At 47.3% G+C, this 24,797-nt stretch overlaps 1 long non-coding RNA gene across 2 annotated transcripts in view; it reads left to right on the top strand.

The window, feature by feature from the left end:
• The window catches only part of LOC123289067 (uncharacterized), a 56,597-nt gene that overhangs the window by 9,703 nt on the left and 22,097 nt on the right, over positions 1 to 24,797 (top strand). Inside the window, exon 1 of one of the 2 annotated variants that reach the window (XR_006532842.2) lies at positions 23,367 to 24,636. The exons of the other annotated variant lie outside the window; for it this stretch is intronic. This is a non-coding gene — a long non-coding RNA (uncharacterized lncRNA). Of the gene's footprint in view, positions 1 to 23,366; positions 24,637 to 24,797 lie in introns of those variants that run through there. 2 annotated transcript variants of the gene reach the window in all.

Here is a 24,797-nt window from a genome sequence, read left to right as displayed (position 1 = left end):
GTTCATTTGTTAGGGCTGCCATCACCAAGTACCAGAGGCCTGCAGCTTAAACAACAGAACTTTATCGTCTCACAGCTCTGGAGGCTGGAAGGCTGAGATCAAGGTGTCGGCAGGTTTGCTTTCTCCTGAGGGCTCTCTCCTTAGCTTGCCGATGGCCGCCTTCTTGCTGCGTCCTCACATGGCCTTTCCTCTGTGTGTGTGCCCTGCTGTCTCTCTGTGTCCAGATCTCCTCTTCTCATAAGGACGTCAGTCAGACTGCACGAGGGCACAACCCAGTGATGTCGTTCTAACTTAATCCCCTCTTTAAAGGCCCTATGTCCAAACATTGTCGCATTCTGAGGTCCTGGAGGTGAGAGCTTTGGCATCTCGATTTTGGGGGACACAGTGTAACCAATAACACCCACTCAAAGCCGACGGCCTTCTGGGCTCGCTAACAAATGGGTTGGAGCAGTATTCAAGTGTGATGGATGCAATCTTCGAAATGTGAAAATCTCTGCCAAGCATTGTGCCACTTTCTTAGTGGTAGGAGGTACAGAGGACACTAATTTGTCTGCTTGGAGTGACCTGGCGTGTCCCAGACCACTGGAGCCCCGAAACCTTCACTGACCAAGGCAAAGCCCTCGACTGTTTGTGAGGTTCCCCTCCTGCTCTCTGACCACGTGCGCGTGACCCCTGCACCCAGAGTACTTGGCCCTTCCTGCTCCCAACACGATTAAAGGAGCCGTGGGTATAGTGAAGCCCTAAGACCCTCTATAGAAGAACCAGATGATCAAGATCCTGTTAAAGTCTACTGTGACACAGAGCAGGGAGGTTAACAGAACCCCGAGGGCACGGCAGTGAATGCTTATTTCTGTCTGTTCCAAGTGACAGCAAACTGCTTTTGAGCTCCTTTCCAGTGGGGGTTGAAAAGAACACATTTTCCAGTTCAGTAGCCTCATCCCAAGCGCCAGAGGCCATGCTGGTCTGTTGGAGTAAATAAAGACGCTGCATCTGGAGCAGCAGCTGTCGCTGGGGTTAGCACCTGGTCAAGTTTACAGTTGACCACCAGCAGCAGCGTGATCCGTTTGGCTTTTTCTGGGGGACTGACTGTGAACTAAATGGGAATACGATGAGGATCACCTCCTAGACTCCTGGGGCCTTCGAGGGTCTTTGAGGGGGCCCCAGTCTCTGCCATTCTCCTCATGGTGGAGCATTGCTTCCATTGTCTTGTCAGTGGCCAACAGGGGCAATTTGAAGGTTTTCACCTGCTTTTCTTACAACGTATGAGTCAGGATCCAGTCAAGAGACAGATACCACACATGTCATTTTAACGGAGAGAGTTTAATGTAAACAATTGAGAAGTAGTTATTGAAAAGCTGAGAGGGCCAAGAGAGAACACTGAGGTCTCCTTGAAACTGCAGGTGGCGGATCCCATTGTCATGGCTGGGGACGGGGAAGAAGTTGGAATTATTCACACTTAGAAGCTTGGAGCAGGAACTGAAACTCAGACCTTTGAAAGGGGCCACTAGTCAGCTGGTGCTGAGGGCTCTGAGCTCAAAGCAGGGGCCCACGGGGCTGCGGTCCAGAACTCCGAGGAGGCCCCGGCCAGCTGGAGCTGGTATTTCTGAGGGCCACTCCAGGTGATCCTGCAGGTGTCGGAAAAGCTGCAAACTGGACCCAACGGCTGTGACTGCGGCAAACTGCCAAGGCCGGTGAGGAATGAGACTGAGCGATGCTGACAGGAGCACAAAGCCAATAGGAAGCACAGCTCCTTATCCCGCTGGTATCCCTGATTGGCAGGGCAGAGTGCAGAGCCAGCTGGCAAAGCAGAAATGTGGTTTGCAGAGCTCCAGCCCCAGCATCACAGAGCAGGACACGGAGGAGGGGTGGGGTTGAAGCTGAGAGACACCAGCTTAATAACTAGCGCACGGCTCTTATTCCAGAGGGCGGGCAACCAATGTGACAGTCCACCAATGCATATTCCAGCAGACTATGCACTCAGGGGCTGGAGAAATGACCACAGGGAGGCAACAAACACAGCAGACCTAGAATAACACGAACTGGGGTCCAGACTCCACTTCTTCCCCGGCCTCCAAGCTCCTTCTGTCACACATGGGCCCTGATGATATTCTGGGCTCCTAAGTGTTAGTGCCAACTCACATCCTATACACACAGCCCTTGAAAATCACATGATATTCTCCTTTCTCTGGTGCATAATTCTCTGGTGAATGGCTCTGTTGCTTTGGGAAGGGCTGGTGGAGTTACTGCTATGGTGTTGCAGGATTCTCCATGAGGACCCAGGCACTCCTTCAATCGATTGGTTCTAGATCTGAGAATGGGCTCAGGTCTGGAAACCGAGTGAGCGATCATGACTTTCCACTCGGGTAGCTGATGTCAGCTGTCTGCTCACCCACTTTTAATCTCTTGTGATCATATAGATCAAGCAATACATTTGTTGGCTGCCCATCTGTCTTGTCCTCAGGAACACCGTGGCAGCCCCAGCGGCCATTGTGACCTTGCTGTCCGTAATGATAATGATGACCTACCCTGGCCTCTGCTCTTCTGGAATCTCATCATCCCCACGGACACTAGGGGGCCCAAGTGTGGCTGTCCATTAGGCTAGCACTGGCAGTATGAGATGCTAGAGGTATTGCTGAGGGGAGTCGAGCCCTTTCAACCTCTATCCTACCCCAGTCCATGACAGGAGGGTCCCTCAGTCATTAAGCTACAGCAGGCTGTAGGTCACCTCCACCCTGCTCATTGGAATGCCTGGATTCAAAGCTTGCTTCTGCTGGTTACTTGCAGAATGACCTTGGGCAAATTACTCAGTGTCTCTGTGTCTCAGTTTCTCTCCCCGTAAAACGGCAATAATAATAGTACTTACCTCGAAGGGCTGTTGGTTGGATTCAGTGGGTTGACACCTAAATTGCTTAGAACTGTGTCTTGCAGATCATCAGCCCCTAAAGAATATTAGCTATTATCATTCTCATTAAAGTAAAAAGCTAACAAGAATGTTAACCATTATTGTTCACCATCATTCTGGAAATGATAGAAAGCAATTAGACATAAAAAAAAAAATGAATCCAAACGTTGGAAAAGAAGAGACAGAATTATCATTATTTATGGATCACAAGATTGACCAACTGGAAGAATTCAATACCACCAATGAGAAACTCTTCAGAATTAATAAGAGAATACAGTAAAATGGCCCAAATCAATAGTTTCCTTAACATTCAAAATAGTCATCCAAAATATGAAATAACTGGGGAGAAAAATTCTTACTCAAGTGAAAGCAGGTCTAAAAGGGAAGCGCAGACCTTGAAAGGCAGCCAGGTGGGGGCCGTGCTCCCGGATGCCGTCTCACTATTGCAGAGATGTCAATTCTCTCAAAATTAATTATAAATTAATTACACGATTCCAATCAAAACACAAACATTATTTTCTAACTTAAGAATGATTCTCCAGTTTATCTGGGAGACTAAACAATGAGAACAGTAATAACAAATGTTAAAGTAGGAATAGCGGGATATCCATCACCTCCAGATGTCAACACACATTTATAAAGTCAAATCGGTTAAATATTATTACTGGCGGATAAATACACAAAACGAAAAAAAATAGAAAAGGTTTAAAAGTCTACAAATAAATCTTACATCTATATTTAAAGGTTAGTCTGTACCAAAGTTTCCATTTCAAATCAGAGGGGAAAGGCCAACGACCCCACAGAGGACGTTTCAGTCACCCGGGAAACAGTCATGTCAGCTTCCTCAACTCAAGACTCACCTAAAATAAATTCTTCATTGATAAAAAATTAAGCACAGAAACATGAAAACATAAGAAAAAGCAAAATCAGACGAATTCTATGTAATCTTGAGGTTGAGAAGGGGAAGGGCCAGGTATGGTGGAAAAGAAAGGACAAGAATAATAGTTAAATACACAGAAATTAGAAACTTGTGGTGTTATGAAACATCATGAACAAAGGAGAAATTGGGAAACATATTATAAAATAAATGACAGACAAAACACTGACTTTATTTTAAGAAGAAGAGTGCTCACAAACCTATGGGAAAGGTGTAAACAGCTCAGTGTAAAAATGGCAAGTAGCACAAATGAAAAAGTCACAAAAGAAAAATGTTAATAGGATATAAAAGAAAAATGTGTTTCAGAATAAAAAAATGGAAGTGAAAGCAATGAGATAGTTTCCATTTTTAAATTTTGGTATCAAACCAACAAATTATCATTTAAAAATTATAATATCCAGTGACAGTGAGGGTACTGGCAGCATGGGCCCTTCCACTCAAGGTTGGGAGAGGGTTGACAGGCACCGCGTTTCTGGAGGTAATTTTGATGCCATGAGTAAAAGCTTGGCAAGTCTGCCTTATGGAATCCATCCCGAAGAAATCAGCAGTTATGGCCAAATAGCAATGCAAAAAGATATTCCTCAGACTTTTTATAATAGTGAAACAACCTAATATACACAATCATGGTGGATGTTTTAGGTAAATTGTGTACATCCATAAGATGGAATACTATCCAGCCATTAAAAGTCAAATTTACCATCTCAGAAAAATGTTTATGATAATTTGCTAAGTGACAGAAGTAATGTATAAAAATATATAGTGTCATCAGTTTTGTGAAAAATGTGTGCAAGTATGTATATATATATATATATATATATATATATATATATATGCAAGGAAAAAAGACTAGAAGGACATACGGTATTGATAATAGTTACCTCTGGGTGTAGGATTATGGGTAATTTTTTTCTTCATACTTTTTGTGTTTTCCAAATTTTCTGCATTGAACGTATATCAGTTTTGTAGTTGGAAAAGGAAGAAACTATGAGGGAGAAATGAAGGAAATCTAAGGGTTCCATGACTCAGCTGACCTCTACTCTCAGTTTCTGAGTCTCACGTTTACATAGAAGTTCTAGGAAAACAGAGGAAAGAGCAAGAATGTAGGGTAGCCCAACATCGTGGCCATGTCTTATACTATAACGCAGCAGTGTTTAAAGCCCCAGGAGCGTCTAGACCACTCTTTTGAAAAGTTGTTTTTTAACATAATACTTTCTGACTATTAAGAAATTTATTTTGGTGTCAACTGGGTGACTAGTTACCCACCGAAGTTGATTTTAATACAGATTTTCATCTGATGTGGCCAGAAGGAAAATATTGAGGCCAACGGTCATTCCTCCCCTCCCGACCCCCAAATTCATCCTAGTGCAAGATAAATCCCCGAGAAATAGGATTTAAGGGTCTGCCGTCCTTGATCCCACTCGCTCCCCACCTCCATTTCCTTCTCAACGTTTGGTGATCATCCACAGTGACCCTAGCAAACTCATACTTTCTCAGCAAATAAAGACACTCCTCACCAGGCGCGGGCTTCGGCGGTTGGGGCTGCTCTATCAGTAGTCTGAGTCCCTGGAAAACAACCTAAGCTGGCTGCAGGATTTCATCAGGATTGTTCGATATCGGTGAGTGTGGGCCTCACAGCGGATGGTGTATCCATAATTCATAATGCCATTGAAACTGGAGAGAGGGCACCCTGAAACCAGAGTCCTTAATGGGGAAGAGAGTCTTGGAACAGGCTTAAAACAAGCACAGCTGAAGTCATGGTTACAGCTGGGTTTTGTCTTTCCAAGGGATAGATAAGACTGAATCCTTGACTAAGAAGCCAAACCCCTCTCCTACAATGCAAAGGAGAACAATGCATGGCTACTACTGACTAATTTATTTCAGTGGATGGACTAATCCAGGATAACTAATATTGTTTTATTCTAGGCATCGGGTGAGACTGGACATGTGAAAGCACTTACTTATACACGGTTACAGCCCAGGGCTGTCAAGAACTGTTTTGAATTAGAAAGAGCTGGAAATACCAACTTGGAAGAGCTCCGCCCAACAGCCCAGCAGTATAAACAGTCCTGAGTGAGCCTGGCTTGTAGCTCAGGTTGGCCCAGGGCCTGCGCCCCTCCCTGGGGACAGTCCAGGAGGGGTGAGGTCCAAGGGCGTTGGACTCTGGGCATTGGACTCGTTGCTTCCCTGGTCGTTATAGCTCTCTCAGGAAGAGCCCATTGGCTATCAGTAAATATTTATCGCCCCTTCTTCCTTACTCCCTCCCTTCCTAACAAAACAAAACACATAAATAAAATCCCCATACACAAAAATAAGTAAAACAAAGCTTTCCTCTTTCTGGCATAAGTTACGAAGCATTCGAGATACACCGCCTACTTACTGGTGACTTTAAATTCATGTTCCCAGAATCTCTGAATGGCCATGTGGGTAAATAATGCTGATGAGGAGACTGTAATAGGGACCCCCCGTTCCCCACAGCTTTGCTGCCTGCTGTCACTACTCTGTGTCACCCTGGCCCTTCCCTGCAGAAGTGTTAGGAGGCCTGTGTGGCGGGCGAGTGGAATGCAGCTCCGAGAAGTGTGGGGCCGTGATGGGACTCAGTTGGACGCTCCTGAGGGACCACCAGGACAGTGAGTGTCAGGTATAAGCAGCTTTGTATCTCCCTCAGCCCGTATCACTGGTATCCTTCACCATGTGCGACAGATTTCCCAACAGTTACTGAGGAATTGTGCCGAGTTCCTCTAGATCATTGCAGTCTTTAAACTTTGGTCCCCCTGCTTTGCGTGTTGGTGACTGGATGGCCAGTGGGTTAGTGCGAGGTGTTCACAAGGTCCAGGCCGTGGGTTTGACCACCAACATGCATCATGTAGTCCTTAAAATGTATGCTAAAATGTATACTACTAAAGATGTAGTTTCTGGACACAGGTCACCAGCTGGGTGCCTTGGTCGCAGGGGGAGAGACAGCAGTATCTCCTGGGCACTAGGAACTTAGCACAGGCTCTGTGCTAAGCATATAAAGCTCTTCTACTCCTTTCAGCATCCCTCTGTTAGCCCCATTTTAGAAGTGAGGAAACTGAGACCTGGAGGGGTACGTCGCTTGCCCAGGGTCCCGCAGCTTGCAGGTGGCAGAGCCCGGGTTCACGGCCAGATACTGGGCGCACGCTCCCCCTGCACGGCACCCCAGACCATGAATCCGTGTGCTTGGCTTCATCCCCCAGCCACCCCCGAGCCTGCTCCTGGCTGAGCAGTTCCTAAGCTCCTGGCTGTCTGCCCTCCCATCCAGCGCCTCTTTCCTCCACCGCCCACCCCTCTCCCTCCTCTTCCTCTTCTGGTTCTCTCTCCTCCTTGAGACAGCCTTGCTGGGCCCCAGGCCTCTCTTGGCCCAGACCTCAATTCTGTTTAGAGTCTTCCCTTAACCCCTGCTTCCCAAACCTGGCTGATCATCAAAATTGCTGGAGGAACTCCCAAAACAAGGCGAACTCCTAAGCTTACAACTTGCAGTTGTCCAGGGAGCGCTGATGTCCACTCGGTGCGAGAACATACACCACAGCGCACGGTGGTCATGGCGCTGACGGTGACGGGGCAAAAAAATTAAAACTTGGCCAAACACAATTTCGCTCACTTGTTTTCCTAAAGATAGAAGTTAACCGGTAGTATGGTCTCTTGGCTATGGAGAATAGTTGTGTTTCTGCTTCCACGTGTTCCAAAAGGTCAGCTTTAGTGCCCTGATGCCCAAAAACCATTCTACTCTGTGAGCCGAAGAGTCGAAAGAAAGATTTCTTGGACTCTCAAGGTCTGGTGGTAGTGCTCTTTTATTCAGAGCATAGCATGGGGACAGAACCCATGGGCAGTGAATGGCTGCATGCATGGGGACTGGACCCATGGGCAGTGAAGAGCTGCAGCGTGGGGACAGGACCCGTGGACAGTGAAGGGCTGCAAACATGGGGACAGAACCCATGGACAGTGAAGAGCTGCAATGTGTTGAGGGTTAGGGCTAAATTTATAAGGCATGGGTACACGACTTATTTTTACTAGACAAAGGAAAGATGTAAAAAGTCGTTAAAATGGTATCAGTGCAGGTGGGGTCTGGTTATTGTGTGGTTGTATAACTTTAGGTATGAATCGGGTCATATAGATGGACATGTAGGCTGGGACGCCTTGGGCTTCTCTCCCTGGGGCAGCCTTAATCCACATCATACTGGCTTATATTTGGGTGTTTGAAATGAGCGTGTTCTCGCCTGTGACCTTCCAGGACGTGTCAGCACTGGGAAGGAGAACTGAGACTGGCAACAGTACTTAGTGTGCGGCTACTGCTCATGGCTCAGGATGGTTAGAATCATAAACACTTGTTTAGCTAGCCCTCCAGAGGCCTCTGTAGAATTAGGTAGTTAAACAATTTTAATGATTTTAAAAATCAGAGTCAGCGAAGGCAATGTTTCCCCTTTGAAACGTGTCTAACTTTGAATGGAGGAGTTCAGAAACGCATCCTGTCTTACTTAGTATAACTCACCTGCCCTCGAGCCAGACCTGCTGCGGCTTCTGAGAAAGTTCATTCTGCTGATTCTTGGGGATGCGTTTTCGGAGACAAATGGTTCCTCTGAGGTTCTGTTGTCTTCATTACTCCAAGCTTGGATGTTGTGGTAAATTTTCTCACTTTGATCAGTCTGGGCCATGAACTGCAGACGGTGAGGACTAGAAACTGTTTATTCCTAAGTCAAGAGTGTGGTTGGCACTTTAGGAGTCTCAGAAGACGATTAACTCAGGTGGTGGTGGTGGCATACGTGTCACACCAAATCTTCCAGGTAGACCGTGCCAGTTACCAATGCAGGTGAGACAAGTTGAATGTGTAGGGAAGCTGAGCGGCTCTGCCAAGGGCCAGTCTCCCCTAAACTCCTGACGGGAAAGTCATCTTCTTCTCTGTAGTTAGAAATGTCACACATACGCATACACACACCCACACACACACGCACACTCGTCAGCAATCTTCAACCACGGAAAAAACGTAGAAAGCATCTGTTCTGCTTTCCCTCGAGACAGAATAAGGGAGCGAGGGCTTGCGTTGCCACGGGAGGCATTAAAATTAGACTTCATGAAGAACCGCCTTGTGGGAGGGGCTGGGGAGCAGCGAGGGGACGTGAGAAAGGGGGTTTGTAGGCTCCAGTTGATTAAAAACGAGGAAAAGAATGTCCCTCTTGTAGACACTCAAAATATTTTTGAGTCTAACTTGTATTGGAAGAAAGATGGCTTGGATTTGAAGGGGATGAGAATATGCTTCCCGGAGATGTGCCCCTTTGGCGTAACAACTGTCTTGAGCTGGAGGCAAAGGATAATCAACAGATGCTGAAAGAAACCTTCTCAGATCCTCCCTTCTCCGACTAAAAGCAGAAACTCCTGAGAACTGAGGCCTGCTCTAAGTCCCCTCTCCCGGGGGTGCTGTAAGGCCGTGAGGAAGGTGGGCAGTCGGCACTGAGATGGGCCTGCAAACAAGCCTCCTAAAATAACCATTATCTTCCGTTAGTGCCCCCGCATATTTCCTTGTCACTTCCCACAAGTGGCCACCTCCAGCTCAAACCTCTTTTTCCTTTGTCTTGTCACTTCTCCACAATGTATCATTCTTTGTTAAAAAGTATATAAGCGCCCAGGCCTATCTGTTTTTCCGGCCCTTCACTTTTCTATGAAGTTTGCTGGATGCATAGGTAGCAGTCAACCTTTTGTCTGTTTACTCTGTCTTTGTCAGTCTAATTTGCAGGGCCCTGGGTACAGAACCTAAGAGGGTAGAGGAAAATGTTTTCCCCCTCTCCTGTGGATTTGTGTGAAAAGAAAAACCACAGTAAGAACACAGTTCCTTTAGTCTCGAGGACCCTCTGGGGTGGTGAGGATGCCTGTGTTTAAGTCTCACCTCTGCTGCTGACTTGGATGAGGTCTTTAAACACTCCCCATCTTGAGTTACACCCTTATAAGCTGGGAAGAGTAATGATAACACCTCCTAGAGTAGCTATAATGCATGTAAGTTACTTGGAACGGTACGAGGCACGTTTCTCTTAGTGTTTTAGATGTATTTACATATATTTGAACATATTCTCCATAGTTGTGGGCATGGATTAGATGTGACTACTCTCCTGAATGGTCTGCATGCACTTCCGTCTAAACACAGGGAGAGTGGATTGACACACTTCTGAAGATTCTGAAGCCGGGTACCTGAAGGTCACTGCAAATATTCAATAACATTACCTTTCGACCTTGCAATGCTGTTCCCAACACAGACATAGATGAAAAGAAGTTAATCTTGCCAATTTGCTGTTTTCCTGTTTACCCTGAGGGGTGATTCCCGGGTCAGAGGATTAAGGAGCTTGCTCTACAGAAGAAGAGAATGCCCTCAAGGACCACCAGACGACAGCCCCCAGCTGCTGCTGCTGACGCCCAAAGTCAGATTGCTCAAGGGTGTATCTGGAGTGAAAGAAACACAGATTTCCCCCATGTTTCTCTGAAACCCCTCCTGCCGGGCCCCTCAGCTCTCTAACCCCCCCCCACCTTCTTCTCTTGTTAAGGTGGATTTGGGGGAACCCGTCCCCTCACCTTCTTGTTTTGGCCAATTTGAATAAACCTTTCTCCATCTCCAAGCATGGGTGGCTCAGTGATTGGTTTACTGCACATCCAGATGCAAACTTGAGGTTAAGAGGTTCAATATCAATTCCTTTGAGCCCGATGACTCTCTAGTCCTGTGAAGACTCCTTACTGATTACTCAGTTTTATGCAAAAGCAGAGCCAGGGTGTCTCCTAGATTGTCCAGAAGGGGCTGAGACAGGAGACACTTGGCACATAACTTAACTGCACACTACCTAATCACGGAAGATCACCTGACATTTCGGAGGAGCAAGACGCTGATAAACGAGGAGGGCTGATCACTGTCCTGGTTATTAGTTAGAAAATCTACCGTCTTGATGGTGATGAGTTCTGATGTGGGACAGAACTCACCTTGAGGTCAAACCTGCAAATATGGAGTTACTGCTTGTTGTTGCCTCTGTGTTTTCCTGGGGTGGCATCAGAGGAGACTCAAGACAACCCTGGATAGGTGTCACACAAAGATGAGCCCCGGAGACTTAGTATCTAGGGGTGTGGCGTAGGGCAGAACATGTCAGTGTCACAGGGCTCACTGCTGAGCCGCCTTTTCCTGCCAGCCCTCCAGACAGGTCAGAATGGCAAAATTAAACATGTGTTTGACCTTGCCAGATGTTAGTAGGAAAAGCGTGCAACTAAAAGCCCCACCTCTGATGGTCTTTTGACATGAAGTTTCAGGTAATTGGCAACAGTGGTAAGATTTTCCACCCATGAAACAACTCTGATCCTGACGAAACATGTGACTTAGAAGGTGGTCCTTGCAAAAGCAAGCTTCTCTGGAGCTGAAGACAAAGAGAACCCACTAGTGTTGTCCAACACACGTCACCATCACTGTCAGCTAGAAAGCTACCCCAGCGGCCAGCTCCGGTCTCCCACCTCCAGGCAGGTCTGCTTTCAGATGAGGCCAAATATACAAAGTCCAGCTCTGTTTCTTGGCCACCTTCCCCTATATCCAATGAAAGTGGGTGCTCCGTCCAGACTCCCCAAGGCGAGGACTGCAGTTGCTACTTACGTGTATTTTGTAATTTCTGAGATTTACTCTAGTGGAGAAATACTGCCCAGGGAAATGCAGGGAAAATAGTCTCTGTGATTCCAGCCCAGGGAAATGTGTTTCGTAAGAACTAGGTTTTCACAATATTTGTAGCTTTGCAACATCATCTGATTTCTTACCTCCACCCACACGACACAGCCGAACGGGCCTTCTCTCTTCCTTCTGCCAACCTGCCCACTCCCGGGATTTTTCTGTTTAATTCTGGGAAACTTGTCTAAGAAGAGGACGAGCCTTGAAGCAAATAATATGCTGAAATGTCCTGGGCAGGAGGGGTCTGAGGAGTGGGCCTGAGGGACGCGTGGATCTACGGCCTGAGGGACAGAGGGAAAAACAGAGGCGGGCTCTTCTCCCCTCCTGAAACCACCGTGATCCAAGAACATGAACTCAGTAACTAGATACGCTTTTAGAAGACAGCCCTTCTATTTTAGAAATGGATTTTCTAGCTGCTTAAAAATCAGCATAGCTGCACACCGAGTAAATCAGTGAAAAACACTTTTTGTGCCAATTTGTGCCCCCGATCCGCAGCTCCTTCAGCAATCATCAAGGGTAGGGAAGTAACCAACTTTCCGTGTGTCGCGAAACCAGGGTACCTTTTAGGTTCTCCTGTCCGGTTTGGGCTGTGGCTTTGCAGGAAGGCTGTCATCTTCCTGCTTCCTTTGATGATACCTGGAGGGGAAGCGCATCCGAAAGAGTAGTTGTTCATCTGCCAACCTTCTCACCCCCAACCTCTGCTCCCAAACACACTCTGATCTGTGACAGCGGCGCACGAGGGCACTGGGCTGTGTACAAGGTGTGTGTGTGTGTGGGGTAGTGTGTTATCCTCCTAGGACTGCTGGAACCAGTTTCCACAAACCGGTAGTTTAAAACAGCAGAAATTCACCCTCTCACAGATCTGGACACTAGAAGTCTGAGACCAAGGTGTGGCAGGGCCGCTTCTCTCTGAAGTCTCTGGGAAGGATCCTTCCTCGGCTCTTTGTTGGTGCTGGCTGTCCTTGACACCGCTTGATGTGTAGATGCACCACTCCAATCTCGGCCTCCATCTTCACTTGCCAGTCTGCCCTGTCTCTGTGTCCGAATTTCCTTCCTCTTACAAGGACACCAATCATTGGATTAGGACCCACCCTAACTTGGTACGACCTCATTTTAACCTGATGACATCTGCAAAAACTCTATTTCCAAATAAAATCACATTCACAGATTCCAGGGGGTAGGACCTGAACATATGTTTTTAGGGGGCCACGGTTCACCCTACGCCGGGGGGGGTATTTCTTGGAAACCAGCACTCACCCCTAGTTCCATCCATATTTTCTCCCGTGTCGCAGGGCTGGAAGTCTGAAAACTGGATCCTTCAGAATCCTGAGTATGAGAGTTCTGCTTTATTTTCTGCCAGTAAGAGGCACCTGGGCCGTGAACTTGTTGCTGCTCCCGTGGCAGCAGCCCGCAAGCGTACGGGCTCTGCTAGGGGGCGGCTGTGAGGTCTGGCAGTAACTTCTGGGTGTCCGCCTACAAACTGCCTCTTCTGGTGTTGTAGGAAGCCGAGGTCAGCAGGGGCAGTGTTCTGACAGTCCTGTAATTGCGGACTGAGGGAAGCTAACGACACCTTTCCCTGACCTTTGCTTCCTCAGCCTTCCCGACGATTTTGTAAACCTCCGGTTCCCTGAATTAAATCCCTTCCTTGAAATACCGTGAGTGTTTCCCGTGTTTCTGACCAAATTCTGATTTATAGAGTGTGCATGTGTGTGCGTGTGTGTGTGTGTGTGATGCCCTCCTGGAGAGATGTCTCAGAGTCTCTCCAGGCAGGTGGAGTTTTCAGCCAGTCTGTCTGAGACTCCCCCTCAGGTTTCCAGGGAGCGGGGCGCCCTGCGCCTCACCGACAGCTGAGAACCACTTGTGTGATGATTTCGCACTGTCATCCTAGGCTCCGAGAGCCACAGGACGAGATTTCTCTGGAGAATGTCAGTCTTCAGGGGCCAGCACACTTCCTGAGGTTCCATTGCCGCAAAATAAATACTCTCTAACCCCCTTGCTCTTAGATTACCATGGAAACTGCTCAGAAAAGCACGTCTTAGTTTTTTTGCTCAGAAACCTTCTCTGGCTCCTCGCTGACTGGTGAACTAATGCAAACACCTGGCCTGACGTTCATGCTCTCTATTCCAGTCCACCAGGATGTGGACTCCGCGCAGAGCACTTTCTCTGCCCCACCCTCACTCCTGCAGCTGTGCCTGGCACACGACAAGTTTTTGTTGATTGTTGTTTAGCGAATGAATGTACGTAGGTTTCTAACTATTTTTCTCACTGCTCACCTCCATCCCTACAGATGCAGCCGTGCATCCTGACCATCTGTCTTTTATTTTTGCTTGTCTCTTTGTGAGGGCTTCCCTCTCCCACCTCTTCTTTGTTGAAATCCCGGCATCTTTTAAGGCTTGTCTCAAAAACTAACCCCTTCACGACGCCTTTCCTGGCCTGTACCCTCGATTGGATGGGATCGCTCCTTTCTTTGACCTCTCATGCACTTATTTTATTGAGATATAATTGACGTATAACATCATGCTAGCTTTGAATGTACTCTCATGCACTTAAAAAATTAATCACTTCACTTTTTAGAACAGTTGTAAGTTTACAGAAAAGTTAAGCCGATGGTACAGAGAGGCCCCATACACACTCCCCCCCCCAGACAGTTTCCCCAATTATTATTTTTTATTGTGGTAAAATAAACATAACATAAAGCTTGCCATTTTAATCACTTTTAAGTGTACGGTTCAGTGTCATCAAGTACATTCACATTGTTGTGTAACCATCACCACCTTGCACCTCCAGAGCCGTTTCATCTTTCCAGACAAACTCTGTCCCCATTGGCACTAATTCCCCAACCCCCTCCGCCAGCCCCTGGTGACCTCCGCTCTACTTTCTGTCTCTATGAATGTGCCTATGCTAGGTAACTCATCTAAGTGGAATCAAACAACATTTGTTCTTTTGTGCCTGGCTTATTTCACTGAGCATAATGTCCTGAAAGATGATCCATGATGTGGCATGTGTCAGAATGTCATTCCTTTTTAGGGCTGGATAATATTCCATTATACGTGGGTATCACATCTTGTTTCTCCATCCATACAGTGATGGACGTGTGGGTTGCTTCCACCTATTGGCTGTTGTGAATGACGCTGCAATGATTATTGGTGTATGGATGTCTGTTCAAGTCGCTGTTTTCAATTCTTTTAGGCATATACCCAGAATTAGGATTGCTGGATCATATGGTAATTCTAGGTTTAATTTGTTGAGGAACACCCACACTGTTTTCGTAGTGGCTGCCCCATTTTACATTCCCATCGGCAGGGCACAGTGCTCCAATTTCTCTGCGTCCTCGCCAACACTTGTTATTTCCTATTTCCCCTGTTATTAACATCTTGCATTACTGTGGTACATCCATTAGAATTAATGAAGCAATGTGGACACATTGCTAATAACTAAAGTCCACTCTTTGTGATGTACAGTTCCATGGGTTTTGGCAAATGCATAATGTCATGTGTCCACCATTACAGTATCATACAGAATAATTTCACAGCCCTGAAAATTCCCTGTTCTCCACCCATTCATCCCCCTCCCTCTGCACGCCTAGCAACCATTAGTAAAAAGTAGTTTTTCAATTACTCCATAGTTTTGCCTTGTCCAGAATGTCATATAGTTGGAATTATACAGTATGAAGCCTTTTCAGATTGGCTTCTTGCACTTAGCAATATGCATTCAAGGTTCTTCCATGTTTTTCTGGTGACTGGATAGCTCATTTCTTTTTCTCGCAGAATAATATCCCATTTTGTGGATATATCACGGCTTGTTTATCCAATCATCCATTGAGGGACATCTTGGTTGCTTCTAGGTTTTTGGCAATGTCTCATGCACTTTTTAACCTATTATCATACTGACAGCATTTTACCTGCTATTATAGTTTTTTTATGTGCAAGATTTACCAGGCTGTACCTTCTCCATCGTTTTAGATGATACATTTCCTACTGGCAGAGCCTGAGGTCTTTCTCGCATGATTAGGCAGAGCAGTGACACAGGTGCCCTGCCCGTGATAGGGAGGCAGCAAATGCTGTTTGAAGTGGATGGATTTTTAGACTTCTTACCCCGCCGGAGGACCTGGAGGCCTTAGGGAAGCTTTTCCAGGCTCATGAGAGTCGCAGGCCTGGTCAAGACAGCTTGTCACAGCACCGGTGAGACTTGTCACCATCTGTTCCTCAGGGGCAGTTCTTTCAACCCTGCTAAGGCTGAGCTGAGACCCTCATCCTGGACATGGTCAAGTTTGGCTTTGGGCTGTGTCTCCTTCCCTGATGTTCGTGGGGTGGCCTGGTATTGTGAGAGGGGTAAGAAGTCAGACAGATTGGTTCTCTGGAGCTGCGGGCTCAAGCAAGGAGCTCGTGCCTGCCTGTGGGGGCCCAGAGCAAGAGTGCAATAGAAATTCCTTCTTGTGCCATTCCCAGTCCCACTGGGCACCACGAGGGAATTGGCACACATAGTGGAGGGCATCCCAGCCGAACATCCAACCTCCAGCCACTGCCCCTGCCACAAGGAGCCCCCTTGGCCACCACTCAGGGCTATGGGTCTGCACACAAGCCGCCGGGGAGCCTGCTCTGAGGAGGCCAGATCCAGGGAAGAGGCCCCCAGAGCTCTGGAAGCAGGCCCCCGGCCGCTGGCGAGGGAACCCCGCACACCTGGGCGTGGGCTAGAAGGGGAGGCATGAGGTCCTGGGGGCACAGTCCCTTACCCTGTGAACTCCTCCTCCCGTGAAGAGAGGCGGAGAGCTGGGACAGGGCTGCAGGAGCGTGCCGTCTGGGGCAGGGGTGGACTGGCCAGGTCTAAGGTGAACACCCACAGAGATGCTCGGGCCAGAAACTCAGCACAATGCTTAGTGGATCAGAAATCAACAGACCGCCTCTCTAGATCTGGAAAGAACCTGGAGCTTTATGGTAATTTTTTTTTTTTTTTAATCATTGAGATGGTTTTCCTCACAGACTCCAGCCTGCAGCATGAGGGGGCCACAGGGGCGTGGTGAGGGGCAGGGATGTGCAGGAGTGGGCTCCAACCAGCTCGACCGAGCCAATCGTTAACTTTTCGGGAGTCTTGTGAGCCAGTTGTTAAATACGGTTATATCAGAAATTAAATTACATAAACTTACCATTAAAGTATATTAAAACAAAGATAATAAATATACAAAACATCACTTCCTAATTATTTCACTGTTTTTACTGTTATCTATGCTCTGGAGTGATTTCATCCGCTGTATCCATATGGTGGAAATACTATGTAACGATGTGCGATCGCACATGGCAGCTTGACATTGACCGTGGTAGGAATACTTACACCGCAGAAATTGACAAACACCACCAATCAGGGTCCTTTACTCCCTTGTCCCCAGGCAGGCTCAGGCAGAGGCTTGCACACCGTCCTCAACCTCTGTTCTAGGCTCTTCTGAGCCACGCGCTTGGCTCCCAGGTCTGCCTCGGGGCCTGGTTTCTGCCCCAACCCCATCCCTTGTGGTCCCTCAGGCCGGGGGTGGGAGGACCCTGCACAGCCCAGCACCTGGTGAGGTCAGGCTCGCTTGTTTTTGCACGGACCCCAGGGGTAAACCTTTTCCTGCATCTCCGTTTGTGGAGGAGAATCTGAAACTACAGGATGAGCTGCTATAAAATGTGCTTCCTTTCAGCTGTTTACCCACGTGATCAGGACGTCCTTGGCCAAAGAAGAGGAAGAGGAGGAGAAGGAGGGTGGGGTGGGGACAAGAGAACTCGCAGCAGCCGAGGCCGACGGAAGAAAGCTGCAGTCACTCGCAGCCCTGTGTTGGAGACTGAACCTCTACACGCTGGGCTCGGGCCTGGATGTGGCCATAGCTGTTTGGGTTCTTGCTCTGTGCTTTCTCTCTCTGCATCCTTTCTGCCGTTTTGGGCCCAGGGAAGGTGGAGCGGAAGGCACAGCAGGAAGGAGCAGAATATGGCACAAGAGAGTTCTCTGCAGACTTGAGGAAGGGGAAGCCTGGCCGTCTGCTGCCCTTAGGGGAGTGGGAAAGGAACAGGGGAGAGGAGGCAGGGACTAGACACAGGAAGGACCCATGGAATGGGGGCTCCTAGACCGGTAGGAGGTCTGGTCTGCAGCAGGAGGCATCAGGGAGGGCTCTTGGGGCTGGGAAGGGCCACGGTCCGCAGGCTCTGCCTGTTTGGGGCTGAAAGGGACTGGGACCTGGTCTTCTAATTCCCAGCTGGTGCTGTGTACCACAGTTCTCCGGTTTCTTTTCTTTCTTCCTTTTTTTAAGCTGTGGAGTCGTAACATTTAAACGGATCAAAGCGAGGCTGCTCGTTTATAACGGATGTGGGAGCCAGACCCCCAGCCTCTCTCGCAGCTTCAGAGTCCTTCCCCAAACTCCCACTTCTCAGAACACAGCTCCGGAAGCACAGCGATGAGATGCCTGCCTCTGCATCCTGTACCTTGAACTTGTTACTATAAATAAAACAGGAACGTTACCATGGCAACCTGCCTGTCTGTTTAAATTGCCCCCTATAGACCAGATTAGCCAGGATCCATAGTGCTTCCTGAATGCAGAATTGCTTTTCTTTTATAACCAAAATTTGAACAAATCTTAGAAGAAACCACTGGGAAAGAAGTCTGAGTCACGGAGTAATAAAATTCTTATCTGCAGCTCCTGCTAAATGCCGCTGGGAGGATGTTTCTCAGGGCTCCTGGGCTGCAAGCCTGGGCTCCTGGCCGCTGTGTGATTTGCTGCCCGCTGCTGTGGCCTCATGGCCAGCTCTTCCTGCTGCTCCGCATGTGTCGTTTGAGAGAACACGTCTGTCTGTCATATCCTGCTTCCCCAGGTGCAGCTGTCATGTGACCAGATACTGTCTTTGGAGATGGACAGATTTTAAATGACGTTCCCCAAGCGGGCTTGCGGAAGCAGACCTCAGAGCAGATGCAGGCGCAGGCCCACCCCAGCGAGGAGCTCATTTAGAGGCATTGGTTAGCCCTGAAGCCAGTGCTGGTCTGCCATTGTTCCCCAGGACACACGGGCAGGGAATTCCCTCCCCCAGCAAACCTGGAGGAGAAGCTCCAGGAGCATGGAAATGCCGAGTTTGGCCGCATTTTTGAGCAGGAAGAATTGAATATGGCTTCCTCCCGGGATCTGAGAGTCTGGACAGAGCCCCGAGTCCCAAATTATCTTCCAGCAGACTGAGTGCCCAAAATTCTGTGTCTTTTACTGGAAATGCAGATACTCCTGGGAAGGGCAGCAATTCGAACGGATGCCCCAACTCCCATTAAGGTGTCAGGCTCGCAGCTTGCTAGGGGAACGGCGAGGTGGCTGACACATCCCGCCATGTCCCAGCTGTTTGCCAGGTCCTCAGTGAGGCTTCCTTGCAGCTTGGTGATGTCTCATTACCCGAGGCTCCTGTCCTCCTCTCCTGTCCTCCTTGTTACACCCCAGGCCCTAACGCCTCTGCCTGTGTACGGGTGACCCAGGGTTTTGGGTTTGGACTAAGATGGGCTTGCGTTCCCATCCCAGCTCTGTCCGCATCTGTGAACTGTGGGACCTCGGATAAGCTTTTGGGCCTTTTTGATTCTATTTCCCTTCAGTCAACACTTGTTTTTCTCTGTTATTTTTTCCTGGCTTTATTGAAGTATAATCGACAGATAAAATTATACGATGTGATGATTTGAGGCATGTATACGTTGTGAAAGCATTCTCACCATCAAGTTGACGCGGCAATCCTCTCACATATTTACTTTTTCTTTTTGGTGAGAACATTTAAGTCCTACTCTCTTAGCAAATTTCAGTTATACAATACAGGGTTAGCATTACCGTCACCATGTTCTACATTAGATCCTCAGACCTTATTTATCTTATAGCTGAAAGTTTGGACCCTTTTACCAGCCTCTCCCTGTTTACCCCACCACTCGACCCTGACCACACCATCTGACTCTCTGTCTATACGAGTTTGACTTTTCGTTTTAGATTCTACATGTAAGCGATACCATATGGTATGTGTCTGTCTCTGTCTGACTTTTCACTTCGCATAATGCCCTTCAGGTTCATCCATGTTGCAACAAGTGGCAGGATTTCCTACTTTTTTAAGGCTGAATAATATTCCATTGTGTATATATATATATATACACACTACATTTTCTCTATCCATTCATCTGTCAACAGACACAAGCTGTTTCAATACCTTGACTACTGTGAATAATGCTGCAATGAACCTGGGAGTACAGATAGCCCTTCGAGGTAGTGAGTCCCTTTCTTTTGGATACAGACTCAGAAGTGGGATTGCTGGGTCATGTGGTAGTTCTATGTTTAATTTCTTGAGGAACCTCTGTACTGTTTTCTATAGAGGCCGCACCAGTTTGTACATCCCCACTGACAGTGCACAGGGCTGCCTTTCCTCCACATCCTCACCAGCATTTGCCATCTCTTATCTTTTTGATAATAGACATCCTAACAGATGTGAGATGATATCTCATTGTGGTTTTGATTTGCATTTCCCTGATGATGAATGACGTTGAGCACCTTTTCATGTGCCTAGTGGCCACTTGTATGTCTTCTTTGGAAAAATTTTTATTCACGTCCTTTGCCCATTTTAAAATTTATTTTATTCTATGTTTTTGGTGAGGAAGATTGGCCCTGAGCTAACGCCTGTGCCAATCCTCTTCTACTTTGTGTATGGGATGCCACCACAGCATGGCTTGATGACTGGTGCACAGGTCTGCACCCAGAATCGGAACCTGTAAACCCGGGGCTGTGGAAGCCGAGCACGAGAACTGAACCACAATGCCACTGGGCTGGCGTCAGGTTATTTGTTTTTTTGTTATTGAGCTGCATGAATTCTTTGTTTATTTTGGAAATTAAGCCCTTATCGGATATGTGGTGTGCAAATATTTTCTCCCATTCAACAGTTTGCATTTTCCTTTTGTTGCTGGCTTCCTTTGCTGTGCAGAAGCTTTTTACTTTGACGTAGTCCCACTTGTTTATTTTTGCTTTTGTTGCTTTTGCTTTTGGTGTCCAATCCAAAAAGTTATTGCCAAGACTGATGTCAAGGCGCTTACTGCCTATGTTTTCTTCTAGGAGTTTTGTGATTTCAGGTCTCATGGTAAATCTTTAGTCCATTTTGAGTTAATTTTTGTGTATGATGGGAGATATTTCTGGGCTCTCCATTCATGCCACAGTGTTTTGATCACTGCGGCTTTGTAATAGAGTTTGAAATCAGAGAACATGATGCTTCCAGCTTTATTTTTCTTTCTCATGATTGCTTTGGTTATGCAGTCTTTATGGTTCCATATAAATTTTAGCATTTTTTTTCTATTTCTGTGAAAAATGTCATTGGAATTTTGATAGAGATTGCCTTGAATCTGTGTGTGGCTTTGGGTGGTATGGACATTTTAACAATATTAATTCTTCCAGTCCAGGGGCATGGAATATCTTTCCGTTTATTTGTGTCTTCTTAGTTTCTTTCATCACTGTTTCATAGTTTTTAGTGTACAGATCTTTCACCTCCTTGGTTAAATTTATTCCTAAGTATTTTATTCTTTTTGAAGCTGTTGTAAATGAGATTGTTTTCTTTGTTTCTCTCTTTGACAGTTTGTTGTTAGTGTATAGAAATGCAACTGATTTTTGTATATTGATTTCATATCCTGCAACTTTGCTGAATTCATTTATTAGTTCCAACAGTTTTTTTGGTGGAATCTTTAAAGTTTTGTATATATAAGATCACGGCACCTGCCAACAGAGACAATTTTACTGCTTCCTTTCTGATTTGGATGCTTTTTGTTTACTTATTTTCTTGCCTAATTGCTCTGGCTGGGACCTCCGGGACTATGTGGAATGGAAGTGGTGAGAGTGAGAATTCTTGTCTTATTCCTGATCTTTGAGGAAAAACTTTCAGCTTTTCACCATTGAGTGTGACGTTAGCTGTGGGCTTGTCACATGTGACTGTTATGACTTTGTTAAATTAGCAATTGTTCGGTGGAGCACGGGGTGCTGGGTGGTGAGCCGTGATTCAACAAGAGAACACAGAGGAATTGAAACAGAGTTCATGTCCCACAGGCCCTGGAGGAAGGAGCTGCGTGCCTCAGGGGGCCATACCGGAGGTCAAGACTGAGCACAGGCGGAGAGACGGACAGGACCGGGGCACACGCCTGTGTTGGGGTCCATGGGCGGAGCACTTTGGGGTTCCTGGACTAGGGCCAGATCGGACTATTCATACCCAAAGAGTAGGTTCGGGTGAGCCCCACGGGCATCTTACCCAGGGCTGCACAAGGTGCTGGGAGGCAGGGCGGCTGTGGGCCATGAGGGCTGTTTGGGAAATGACATCAGGAGCTTATGTTTTCTTGTGCCAACTCTACGTTTTTTATTTGATTCTCATTTCATGACTGATCGAGGTGATGTGTTGTGTTATTTTGCTTGAAAAGCCACTCCTCTAAATTTTGGTAAAAGATAAAAGAATAACCAGGATTTGGTGACTTTGAAAGTAGTGTTGAAGAAAGAATTATTCTGACACTTGTTGACACAATAAGGACAGCTTTATTCAGGACTGTTGCAACAGAGGAGAGAGAGCAGAGCGGCTCAACTCCAAATACAGCAAAGACAGCTGGGGATTTATAGCCAAAGGGCAGAGGGAGGGGTCAGAGGACGGAAAATTACTAGGAAGAGACACCAAGAATAAACTGACTTTACGGGACTCTCGCTCAGACTGGGCTATGCAGGCCCAGCAAGGGCACGGGCCAAGGTGGAGGTCTAGTAGGAGGCGGGCAAAGGGGAGCCTGAGTAAAGTTTGGTGGAGGAGAGAGGCAGGGTCAGAGGGCGACGTCAGAGGGCAGGGTCAGAGAGGCGGGTCAGTTTGCATTACAGAAAATGCTAGACTTCTGTGCCCTTTCCAGTTGTTCTTACCTTTCTTTCTTCTTCCTCAGGGTCCTGCCTCTCTGATCTCTGACGCATTCATTGATGTTGAGATGTCCAGAGGTTAAATAAATTAGCTAAGCAAACAAACAAGCTATTACTCCTCCAAGGGGTATAAGGAATAGTCACATTTAGTAAGATATATTGTAAACATTTGTTTTTCTCTCATCATTGCATGCCTGCAAATTGCAAATATCCTTCGTGCCTTCCTGGAACCCTTAGACAGAAGCCAGGCTTCCTCTCTGTGGTCTCACAGTGCTCAGCTCCTGGAGAGAGTGGCACTCACCCTGTGATGTCATGCCTGGTGGTTTCAGTGCTCATTTCCTCTGCTTGGCTGTGAACACCAGGGAGGGGTCTTCTCTTCCATCTGTCCATCTGTCAGTGTGTAATCTTAGAGCTGAGGTCGCTTTGGCCCATGGCCAGCCGCACTGCAAATGATCTGCTGAAAACCAAAATTCAGCTGAGTTCATTTTAAAGATCTTATTGGCTTTATTCAATGATTCATGAGTCGGGCAGTCGAGCAGCATCCTTTCTAGCAGGTAGAAATGAGCTCTGAGGAGCTGTGCAAAATGGAAGGCTTTTATAGGCAGAAGCGGGGTGGAACGAAGAAGTTACCAGCAAGGACAGGATTGTGTGTGGCGAGGTCACCTTCCTTTGGGGGACGGCAGGGTCTGTCAGGCCTCACGAGTGCTGACCAGGTTAGCTCCAGATGGACTGGTTTTGGATTCCACCCCCGGGAGAGGCAGAAACTGTCTACGTTAAGCATTAAGTCTTGGTGTGGTGATGTGGGCTGAGCACAAGTGACTCCATTTTGGGCCTGTTGTCTCTTTTTTAAGAGATCGGTATTGCATCCACTCACAGAAAATGTCAATTTTCCACCCGAAGGACTGGATACGTGTGCCTGTGTCGGGTTCACGGCTGCCTCGTCAGCTAACTTGAAGCACCAGGGGGGCACAAAGGAAAGGCAACTGCTGACTCTGGGACACTTCATTCACCTTAAATAACTCAAAATGAGGGCTAGCTTAGATTGTCAAAGTGCTGACTGAAGACCCAAAGTGAGTGCTTTTTTAGGGTAGTTTTAGCCTTAATGGGGTTCAGGGCAGACCACCCCAAGATATGCCACTCTGCTATGTGGATTATTATGAGCTGAAGACAATCAAGGCTTGGAAGACTCAGGAAGAGGCTTCCCCTAAATTGCCTAAGAGAATTTAAGATAGAAGGGCCTATCCCAGGAGCGAGCTGTCACCATAGATAACGCCCGTGTGTGGGCAGGAAGGCATCTAGCAAAAGATCTCTCTTGGGTCCCATTGTCTATAGATGGCCCGGCAAACATCTGTTTGCCACACATGAACTCTTTCCATCTTCCTGTAAATTGTCTTCTCCCCCTTTGAAGTCTCGGACCTCTATCTCCCTCTCCTTACTCCAGAAAGACACATATACCTCAGTCTGCCCGGCTGCCTGGAATTCTTCACGCGTATGTGAATTCCCCCTGCACACGTGTTAAACTTTGTTTGATTTTTCTTCTGCTCACCTGCCTTATGTCATTTCAATAATTTGACCAGCCATAAGAACAAGAAGAGAAAAAAGGGAGGGGGCGGGGAATTCTCCCTTTTACCCCACAACCTTTTCTTTTTCTTTTTCTTTTTTGCTGGCCGTAGTTCTCTATTATTCAGAGAATAGCATGGAGTAGCATGGGGACAGAGTCCATGGGCAGGAAGAGCTGCAGGCATGGGGACAGGGCCCATGGGTAGTAAGAGCTGCGCCCCATAACCTTTTCTAAGGGAAAGGTCGGCTTCATTTCAAGTTAAATTGAGCTAGAAAGAGACTCCAGGATTTTCCTCTCAGTGATCTGGGCCCCCCTTTGGCAAGGTTAACCCCAGGGATTCTTTTTGCAAACAGTGTTTCACTGGGGTGTGGCAGAGGGGTTCTCAGTCAGGAGTCAAGGTACTGTGCGTGTATTCCACCTCTGCCACCCGCGGGTTCAGACCTGCGGGGTGTTCACGCCCCAGGCTTCAGGTCCCACAGCTGTAATGCGAAGGGAATTGAGCCGATAAGCCACGTTCCAGATGTACCATCGGGAGCCAGTTTAAGGTCCCTCTGAGAGTTTGGGTTGCTGCTTCCCAGACAGCACCTTGATTTCTAGGTTCTCAATTTTTCATGTTTTTTTACTTTTCAGTCTGTCAAGATTTTGAAACATGGTAAGTACAGACATTTTTCCTCAATGTGTCATGATGAGAATTGGATATAAGTTGTATGTTATTTCGGGAACATGGTTTGCATTACAGTGACAGATAGATGATAAAGCCATCAAGAGAGGGGAGGAATAGCAAGAGGGAAGTGGCCTCCACAGAGAGAGGAA

The sequence above is a fragment of the Equus asinus genome, chromosome 9 (assembly GCF_041296235.1).
Source record: "Equus asinus isolate D_3611 breed Donkey chromosome 9, EquAss-T2T_v2, whole genome shotgun sequence".
In the NCBI taxonomy this organism is placed as follows: domain Eukaryota; kingdom Metazoa; phylum Chordata; class Mammalia; order Perissodactyla; family Equidae; genus Equus; species Equus asinus.
This window is presented reverse-complemented; position numbering and strand designations above follow the sequence as displayed.